Source organism: Macaca fascicularis, chromosome 4 (assembly GCF_037993035.2).
Source record: "Macaca fascicularis isolate 582-1 chromosome 4, T2T-MFA8v1.1".
Classification (NCBI taxonomy): Eukaryota; Metazoa; Chordata; class Mammalia; order Primates; family Cercopithecidae; genus Macaca; species Macaca fascicularis.
The window spans coordinates 130,280,271-130,290,834 of record NC_088378.1 but is presented as its reverse complement, the minus strand read 5'-3'; the positions used below and the strand labels follow the sequence as shown (position 1 = coordinate 130,290,834).

The following is a 10,564-nucleotide window of genomic DNA, read 5'->3' as shown; positions in this document are numbered from 1 at the left end:
TGTTTCATCACCAGTTGCTGTGACTCCTGACATCAACAAAAGAATCCAGAGACCAGGGCTCACTTCTCAGTTAAGTTTCTTTGAACTCCAGTTTTCCTTTCTGTGGTAATAATGACAATTACCTTCCAACCTCACAAAATCTAAGGAAGAATGACACTTGAATGTAAATCAAAGTAAGGCATTAATATTAGGAAGGGGAACAGAGGGCCCTTTGCTCTCCAGAGGCCCCCTCTCCATTCACATCCAGTTTAGTGTAGTGAAGAGAGTCAGGCCCACATAGGGACAGGCGGCGACAATCGTATCTCATCTTCTCATCTTCAGAGTTTTTGTGAGAACATGTTTCTACATCCTGCCCTGCTTAGCCCCGCTGGTTCTCTTGGCTTCTGGTGACCTGGGGTGCACCTCCTCTTCATCACCAGGAGGGCCATACCCTGCATTTGTCCTCAGCATTGCCACAGACATGGCCTGGGAGCTCACAGGGGTGTAGGGACCCCAGAAACAATTTGAGAGGACACTGCCACCACCCAACAAGAACAGACTTAGATTTAAAAAGGAAATTTGGTTCAAGACACTGAAGAAAGAAGAAAAAATCCAGCAGGTTTTGTACTAGAAGCAAGAAAAGACAGATTTGACAGTGTGAAAATCAAATCAGTAACGGAGAGGATTCACTTCAGAAGTATTCCCAAATGTAAAATGAATAAAGACATTTAGAAGAGCTCAGAAATTTAAGCGAGGACAAATCATAGAACTCCAATCTACAAATTAGAGATCCCCTTAAAACATAAAATGGAAGGGTGGATCACAAGAAAGATTAAAAATTTTATCTTAAAAATATGCTTTCCAGGTCTGAGAAGAAATCTAAAATTGGAGGTTGAGAGTTCAACATGGGCAAGGAAAAAATTCATAAAGTGAGACCTAGAATAGGAAGTGTCTAGGTGAAAATTTTTAAATTTAAATAGAAAGACTCCTACTGTTAAACAAAAAAAGTAACTTGGTTTCTTCAAAGGAATCGAAATAATCAGGACTCAGATTTCTTCTCTGAGTAACAAATACCATGAGAGAGTGGGATGAGGTATAGAGAACATTATGACCCTAATATTTTACACCCAAATTGATTGCTACTAAAGTATAGGAACAACTAAAATGTACTATCATATCTGCAAATTAAAACAACAACCAAAAAAATTTTCAAGGTTAACTTTAATTTTTTTAATTAAAACTGTTCAATGTAGCAATTTATAAAATACAGAAAATAAGAAATAAACTTAAATCATGTTATTACACTTTATAGAGATCATTTGTAGTGGAGATTTTACTATGTTTATTTTTTGTTTCACAGATAATGTCGGAAAACAGACTTCAAACATGCTTGAACTGAAATCTGCTGGCCCCTCCTTTTGCTGTAGTCAAGCAGTCCCTAAAAAGGAAAAATAGACAGAAAGGTCTTAACATTTTCTGACTCAGAGAAGAGCCTGTGTGACTTCTGTGGCGATGAGTCAGATTCATACAGTTCATTTCAGTGAATAAATCCCTCTTCTTACAACAAAATTAATATTCCACACTTAAATAATAGCTATACATACTTTCTACATAATGTAGAAATACATATTTTGTACATTTTTGTGTCTTCATATACTTTGTGTGGAGGATTAAGTTCCTGGAAGATTAAGAGGGAGCTTTGAACTAAACAGTCCAAGAAGAATTTCTAATTAGACTTGAATATCACCGGAGGCTGATTGCTCCTTCACATTTTCCTAACTACAGACAGCACCTGCATTTAAATTAGAATGAAGTAGAATGAAGTCTTTCTCCACTTGTCTGATCTATTTCTGTACTTGAGGTCAACAGTGTAAATAGTCATGTGTCACTTAATGACAGATACATTCTGAGAAATGTGTGGTTAGGTGATTTTGTGTTGTGGGAACATCATAGAGTGCACTTACACAAACCTAGATGGCACAGCCTACTGTACACCTAGGCTGTATGGTATAGACTATTAACATTAGGAAGGGGAACAGAGGGCACTTTGCTCTCCAGAGGCCCCCTCTCCATTCACATCCAGTTTAAACAATTACCTTTCAACCTCACAAAATCTAAGGGAGAATGATACTTGAACATAAATTAAAGTAAAGCATGTTCCTAGGCTGCAAGCCTGCACAGTATGTTACAGTCCTCAATACTGTAGGCAATTGTAACACAATGGCAAGTATTTGTGTATCTAAACATAGAAGAGGCATAGTAGCAATACGGTATTATGACATTATAATCTTACGGGACCACCACCGTATATGCGGTCTGTTATGGACCAAAACATCCTCGTGCAGTGCATGGCAGCATTCTCTAATCCTTACCACTTTATTTTTCTGAGGAGTTTAATGACCCAACCAGTAACTTTTTCAGGCTGAATAGGCATGATGATATTCCTGCCTAACTACTAGGGTCTCTTTAAATTCTCAAGCTACTGCTCCCAACAAGATATTATTTCTTAAGGCTTGTCATAGAGCATTGTGATTTGTGACCTATGGTTCCTGTTAATTTTACTAAGGCTAGGTCACATGTCCCATTTCCATGCTTGCTCATAGGGTGGCCTCTACCACCAGGAAGATTTAGTCTTTGGGTACCATGAACCTTTTTGTATTTGTCAAACTCTATCTTCAGAGCTATTATGAAATTAATACAGTTTCAAAATTGATACAATTAATGAAATAATACCAATATTATTCTGTTTTGTTTTGTCTTTAATAAGTCACTGCCCCAAGTCAGTAGGTCTCAATCTTCACTATGGGGTAAATTAGCAGTTTCTTCCTTAATAAAGATTGGTTAATCTAACCTAGCTAGAATATATGTGTAACATTTTTTAACAGTGAGATTGCATATACAATATTTTCTTTTCTGGCTCAGAGGAGGGGCCCACATGGAACTGGAACACAGATCTCTGAGGATAGTGTGACCCTGGTGCTGATATCTCTGAGGACGCCCAATGAGACTACTTCTGAGAGTGGGGAAAACTGCAAACTGGAACCAGTCACTGTTGCCCGTGAAAAGCATCACTGAGGCTACTCACAATGGAAAGGGATGAAACAGGAATCAGTGAGCGTGTCCTGTCTTCCTCCTCCAGCCTCCCAGTCTCCCTCTAGTGCCCCTATTGAGAGTCCAACAGGGAACCAGCCAGCAAAGACAAAGTGAGTTTCAGAATCTCCACTCAAACCAAGGTAAAGAAGTGTTCATCAGAGAGACAATGACTGAATAACCAGCTCACTCACACAGTCAATAAACAGGGGCACCTCAACTGTGGGACAGGAATCTTTGACAAGCCGTGCTAACAGTGACTGTGTTACAGGAAAGAGGTTGGATCTCACACAAGAAAGAATCCAGGGCAGGTCCACACAGTAAAGTGAAAGTAAGTTTACTAAAAAAGTAAAGGAATAAAGAATGGCTACTCCATAGACAGAGCAGCCCCAAGGGCTGCTGCTTGGCCACTTTTATGATTACTTCTTGATTATATACCGAACAAGGGGTGGATTATTCATGCCTCCTCCTTTTAGACCACATGGAGTAATTTCCTGACTTTGCCATAGCATTTCAAAACTGTCATGGTGCTGGTGGGAGGATGACCAGGGGTCACTCTTGTTACCATCTCAGTTTTGGTGGGTTTGGGCCAGATTCTTTACTGCAGCCTGTTTTATGAGCAAGGTCTTTATGACCTGTATCTTGTGCTGACCTCCTATCTCATCCTGTGACTTAGAATGCCTTAACCATCTGGGAATGCAGCCCAGTAGGTCCCAGCCTCATTTTACCCACCTCCTATTCAAGATGCAGCTGCTATGGTTCACACGCCTCTGACATTTCGCCCCTCCCTTTTATAAGAGAACCCTTAATCCTAAGGGTTTCAAAGGGATGAAGATCCGTTTTCTGTAACTTCTTCAGGCTGAATAGGGGTGACGATATTCCTGCCTAACTATTAGGGTCTCTTGTATTCAGTGCAGGGAGGAGCTCAGTCAGAAAGCATCAGTATGCTGAGGGCCATTCATTACTCTTGAGTTCTGACAAAAGTTGATATCTGGAAGATTAGTAAATGTTCAGTTTAAGAAAACATTCAGTAAGCTTATCCTGCATTCCTACACAAAGAGTAAAACAGCAATATATTCCACAACAGTAAAGCAAAATAAGTAAAATTATCCCAAGTAAACTAAATTAGAAGGCTTTCCATGAACTGGGCAACTGTTAAAACCAAGCTGATATAGGGTTGTTAGCCAATTCCAATATGTGCTCAGAATTTAAATATTGATCCAGATTTTTGTGTTACCCCTTTTGTATTACTCTTCCAGCAAAGAGTGCAAAGCAGATTATTTCAAAGAGAATAGCAGTTAATATCCCATAGTGCTAAATTCGTTCTTAGCCACAAAGGACCTTACCAAGAGGGACTTTACCGACAGGGACCTCTAACCCCCTAAATCTTAGAAGGGACTCTAACCCTCGTAAGTCGGGTCTCTAACCCAGCTGGTCAAGCGTTCTTGTCTTTTATTAAGAGGGGGCTCCAACCCACTATGCCTTAGGAGAGACTCTAACTCCTTTAAATTGAGCCTCTAACCCAATCCCATTCTTTACCCAGGTATATGCACCCCACTTACCCAAAGTCCGCCAATCAGTGCTGCAGTCTATTTCCTTTGCATCAGGGGTCTCCTCAGTACCATGCCTTCTGTGGTTCACCAGAAAGATGTTACAGAAACATCCTCAGATGTTTTTAAATTTTTTTTCCAAAATGAAGTCCTTTTAATTTTCAGACCAACCAAACATTTTTAATATAAAAACATTTTAATAATATACAAGCAGCAATCACAATGGCATCCACGTGGAAGCAAAGGGACTCGGGCACAGATGGGGAGGCGGACTACGGAGGGATGGTTTTCAGGGTCCCAGTTGCTTTCCTTGCCTGAAATCACTCTGGTCTTAGCAGAGGGAAGATTAAGGCAGCCAGAGGCAGAGGGGCCCTGACCCTGACCCAGAGACAGACTGAGCACAGCAGGCCCCTCTAACATCATCTTCCCACCATGGCAGCCTCCAGGGAAAGCCAGATTCAGTCAGAAGAGAACAGGAAGGTGGCTGTGATTAACAGGAAAGGCAACCATGGTTCCTCAGCATCCTGTTGATCACACCTCTGGGAAAAGAGTTTTCCAGTGACTGCTGGATTGAAGAGGACCTAAGAATCTTCCTGGGAGAAGGATGGAAATGGGATCTGAGTCTGCGTACTAACCAAGATGCCTTGCCTGCAACACCAGAAAGCTGGAGTGGATCTGCTCAGATGTTTGGGAAGAGAAAAGAATGACAGAGCCTTTGGCCCAGGAGAGCTGGAGTGTTAACAAGTATTGACTGAGAAATCCTCTAGGCAGGCCAGGGAGGTCTGTGGCCCACCACTTACCCAAAGGTAGCCATTGGATTGGGGGTTTCTGCACTATAGTCACTTCCATGGTCAGCAGAAAGATGTTACAGGACCCCACCACTTACCCAAAGTTAGCCTTTGGGTCGGGGATTTCTGTGCTATAGTCCCTTCTGTGGTTGCCAGAAAGATACTACAGGAAATGGGTCTGGATCCAGACCCCAAGAGAGGGTTCTTGGGTCTTGTGCATGAAAGAATTCAGGGGAAGTCTATATAGTAAAGTGAAAGCAAGTTTATTAAGAAAGTAAAGGAATAAAAGAATGTCTACTCCATAGACAGAGCAGCCCCAAGGGCTGCTGGTTTAGCTGTTTTTATGGTTATTTCTTGATTATATGCTAAACAAGGGGTGGATTATTCATGCCTCCCCTTTTTAGACCATATAGGGTAACTCCTGACGTTGCTATGACTGTAAACTATCATGGTGCTGGTGGGAGTGTAGCAGTGAGGACAACCAGAGGTCACTCTTTATGACCTGTGTCTTGTGCTGACCTCCTATCTCATCCTGTGACTTAGAATGCCTTAACCATCTGAGAATGCAGCCCAGTAGGTCTCAGCCTTATTTTACCCAGCTCCTATTCAAGATGGAGTTGCTCTGGTTCACACGCCTCTGACAACTGCACCAGCCTTTCACCTACGCTGAAGTCATACATAACAATTAAATGTGAACAACATCACTATCCTGATAACAAAACCAAAGACATCACAAGAAAAAAACTACAGACCAAATCCCTTATGAAAATAGACACAAAAATCCTCAGCAAAACACTAACAAACTGAATACAACAATATATAAAAAGGATTATACACCATGACCAATTAGGATTTGTCCTACTTGGCATTGATTCAACATATGAAAATATTTCAGTGTAATACTCCATATTACCTTGTAAAGGAGGAAAATGTCACAGTCATTTCAACAGATGCAGAAAAAGCATTTGACAAAATTCAACTCTCTTTTATGATAAAATACTCAATAAACTAGGATAAGAAGGGAATTTCCTCTATGCAATAAAGGGCATCTATTTAGAAAAAAAAAACCTACAACTAACATATTTAATGATGAGAGACTGCAAGCTTTCTCTCTAAGGTCAGGAATAAGATAAGAACGTCTTCTCAGGCAACTCTATTCAACATTGTACTGGAGGTTCTAGTCAAGGCAATTAGGCAAGAAAATAAAAGGCAGCCAGGTTAGAAACAAAGAAGTAAAACTATCTCTATTCACAGGTGACATAATCTTGTACATAGGAAATTCTAGGGAAGTTTTTAAGAAAACTATTAGAGCTAATTAACAAGTTCAGCAAAGTTACAGGATATAAGATCAATGTGTAAAAATCAGTTGTATTTCTACTTACTAGCAATAAACAATCTGAAAATGAAATGAAATTAAGAAAGCAATTTCCTTTATAATGGCATCCAAAGGAATGAATATTTAAGAACAAATTGAACAAAAGAATGCAAGATTTGCACACTAAAAACTACAAAACATTGTTATCTAGCAGAGTCTTTGTCTTTTTGTACCCACTCACCCAGCTTGGGTCCCATCTCCACTGCTTTATGTTTCTGCTCCAGGAGGCCCTAGGTAACTCTGCTGCAGCCTCTACCATCCTGTGACCTGCAGGAGCTCAGTAAGATGGCTAACTAGATGCAGCTAGGAGGAACATCTGCCACTTAAGGACGGTGACATAGAGAAGACTGGTGTACTGAGGGAAGGCACTGAGAGTGGATGGAGGGAGGACACAGAAGCTGGGAGAAAGCTGGAAACCTTGCATGGGCCATCATACCTTGGGACTCATTCCTGGCCCCCAACAACTCTGGGGAACAGGTGAGTTGAGCAGGCAAGGCATGACCCAGTCTTGCCACAGACCTCTAGAATCCTGACAGCAGGAGACCCCACAACCCCACAGACACTTGAGCTGGCAGAGGGAGCTGCTTAGAGAGGTAGTAAGGGCAGGACTCCAGTCTGTGTAGAACCCAGAGGGTTTGGTGTGGGAATGTCTGTGGTGGAGCACAGCTGGGGATGCCCATACCACAAGGCTTAACATGATCTCCTAGGAGATTTTAGCCTTGGGGAAACTGTCTGATTTCAACAGAGCAGGGTGGTCTTGCCAGTGAGACAGGCCAGTCTGATCCGAGTGCCCTCCTGTCTGCTGGCCTCTCCTGGGGCCCCAGCCTGCCCATGCCTGCTTTCAGTGCAGCCTTGGATACCCAACTGGCGTGCCTCCTGGGGGCCTGCGTCATAGTTCCTTCACCAGCAGACCTGATCATCAGAGCACTCAGCAGAGTGGCCCCTGCTGATGAACACCAGCCCACCACACCCTCCCTCTGTGGCAGCCTTCCCCATGCCACTTTACCAGCACACATTTGCTCACAGCCAACCCCCACCACTTTCCCAGTACACGTGTGTGGGGGCGGATCTCACCTCCCCTCCTCCACTGGTGCATGTGAACCTCACAGTGCCACTACTGCAGGCATGAGCATACCCCTGCCCCAGCCACGCTGCCATTGCCAATGTGAACACAGGCACAGAGGCCCCACCTCCCACCCCACACTGCCACCACCACTAGCACAAACACACACACGGTGGCCCACAGTCTCACAGCCGCCAGGACCCTACCCCAGCCAACAAGCATGCACCCTGCTGTGCTGCTGCTGCTGCTGCTGACACATGCAAACACACACAGATCCTACTGCCATCACCCTGACAAAGTGCTTTGACTGGTACCACCCATCAGAGTGTCGTGACCAGCGGCCCAAGAATACCTCTGTCCCTCTAGCATAGCTGGTTCCTAACCTCAAGGGGCCAGAGAATAAAGCTGGGGGCCTCATTCCAGCCCCCCGGAGCTAGACCCTGCAGCTTAGGAGTGCTGAGTTGAGCCTTGGCCCCCTAACATCTTCCAGAAACAAAGCCAGTCAACTGGACCCACCTTATACCACAATCAAACCCCTAAGGGCATCAATGAAGATAAAAGCAAACAAACCTGTCCAAAGGACAGCAGCTTCAAAGATTGAAGAAACATCAGCCCACACATATGAGAAGGAATCAGCACAGGAACTCTGGCCTCTCAAAAAGTCAGAGGTCTTTTTACCTCCAAATGACCACACTAGTTCCCCAGCAATGGTTCTTAACCAGGCTGAAATGAGTGAATCACAAAAACCGAATTTAGAATATGTATAGGAACAAAGATCATTGAAATTCAGGAGAAAGCCAAAACCCAATCCAAGGATTCTAAGGAATACAATAAAACAATAAAAGAGCTGAAAGACAAAATGGCCATTTTCAGAAAGAACCACACTGATTTGATAGAGCTGAAAAACTCACTTCAGGAATTTTATAATACAATCAGAAGTATTAACAGCAGAATTGATGAAGCTGAAGAAAGAATCTCAGAGCTCAAAGACTGGTTATCCAAAATAACTCAGACAAAAATAAGGAAAAAAAATAAAGAAGAATGAACAAAACCTCTAAGAAATATGAGATTATGTAAAGAGACCAAATCTATGACTCACTAGAATCCCTGAAAGAGAAGGAGAGAAAATAAGCAACTTGGAAAACATATTTCAAGCTATCATCCATGAAAATTTCCCCAACCTCACTAGAGAGCACCACATTCAGGAAATTCAGAGACCCCTGCAAGATACTAGATACAATGGCCATCCCTAAGAAACATAGTCTTCAGATTCTCTAAGGTTGAAATGAAAGAAAAAAGTGTTAAAGGCAGCTATAGAGAAGGGGCAGGTCACCTACAAAGAGAACCAGCAAACTTTCAGCAGAAATCCTACAAGCCAGAAGAGATCGCGGGCCTATATTTAGCATTCTTTTTTGTTTTGTTTTGTTTTGTTTTGTCTTTTGTTTTTAATCTCAATAGCTTAAGAGGTACAAGTGGTTTTTGGCTACATGATGAATGAACGAATTGTATGGTGGATGAATTGTATAGCAGTGAAACCTGGACTTTTAGTGTATTCATCACCTAAATAGTGTGTATTATACCAACAGGTAATTGTTCATCCTGAACCCCTTTCCCACCCTTCTCCATTCTGAGTCCACAATGTTTTATATACCATTCTGTATGCCTTTGTGTATCCACAGCTTAGCTCCCACTTACAAATGAGAACATTCTGTATTTGGTTTTCTGTTCCAGAGTTGTTACTTCACTTAGGATAATGGACTCTAATTCCTTCAAAGTTACTGCAAAAGAAATTACATCACTCTTTTTCATGAATGCATAGTATTCCATGGTGTGTGGATGGATGGATGGATAGATAGATACATAGATAGATAGATAGATAGATAGATAGATAGATAGATAGATAGATAACCATATATTTTTATCCACTTACCAGTTAGTTGGTAATGAGGATGATTCCATATATTTGCAATTGTGAATTATGTTGCATACATTTAGCATTCTTAAAGAAAAGAGATTCCAACCAAGAGTTTCACATCCAGCCCAAATAAGCTTCGTAAGTGAGGAGAAATAAGATCCTTGTCAGACAAGCAAGTGCTAAGGCAAGTCATTATTACCAGACTTGTCTTACAAGAGGTCCTGAAGGGAGTACTAAATATGTTAAAGAAAGACCATTACCAGCTGATATAATCTGAATATTTGTCCCCACCCAAATGTCATGTTGAAATGTAATCTCCAATCTTGGTGGTAGGGCCTGGAGGGGAGTGTTTGGATCAAGGGGGTGGATCCCACATGAATGGCTTGGGCCATGACTTGGTGACAAGTGAGCTCTCACTCTGAGTTCACATAAGATCTGGTGGTTTGAAAGTGTGTGGCCCCACCATTCTCTCTTGCTTCTGCCTTCACCATGTGCCATCCCTGTACCCCCTTCACCTTCTGCCATGACTGTAGGCTTCCTGAGGCCTCCCCAGAAGCAGATGTCAGCACCATGCTTCCTGTATAGCCTGTAGAACCATTACCCAATTAAACCTCTTTTCTTTATACATTATCCAGTCTTGGGTATTTCTTTATAGCAATGCAAGAATGACCTAATACATTGGCCACTACAAAAACACACTTAAGTACATAGACCATTGACACTATTGAGCAACCACACAAACAAATCTGCATAATAACCAGCTAACAATGGATAATAAGATCAAATTCACACATATCAATACTA

General features: G+C 42.0%; 1 long non-coding RNA gene across 3 annotated transcripts in view; it reads right to left on the bottom strand.

Annotated features, from left to right (window-relative positions):
• Nucleotides 1-1,183: 1,183 nt before the first annotated feature.
• Nucleotides 1,184-10,564, bottom strand: part of LOC123572931 (uncharacterized) — a 32,070-nt gene continuing 22,689 nt past the window's right edge. For 2 of the 3 annotated variants that reach the window (XR_010586109.2, XR_012434474.1), the window contains 3 exons: nt 4,632-4,699; nt 3,802-4,060; nt 1,184-1,417 (listed from right to left, as the gene is read on the bottom strand). This is a non-coding gene — a long non-coding RNA (uncharacterized lncRNA). The remainder of the gene's footprint in view (nt 1,418-3,801; nt 4,061-4,631; nt 4,700-10,564) is intronic. The other variant, XR_012434473.1, reaches the window with a different exon arrangement.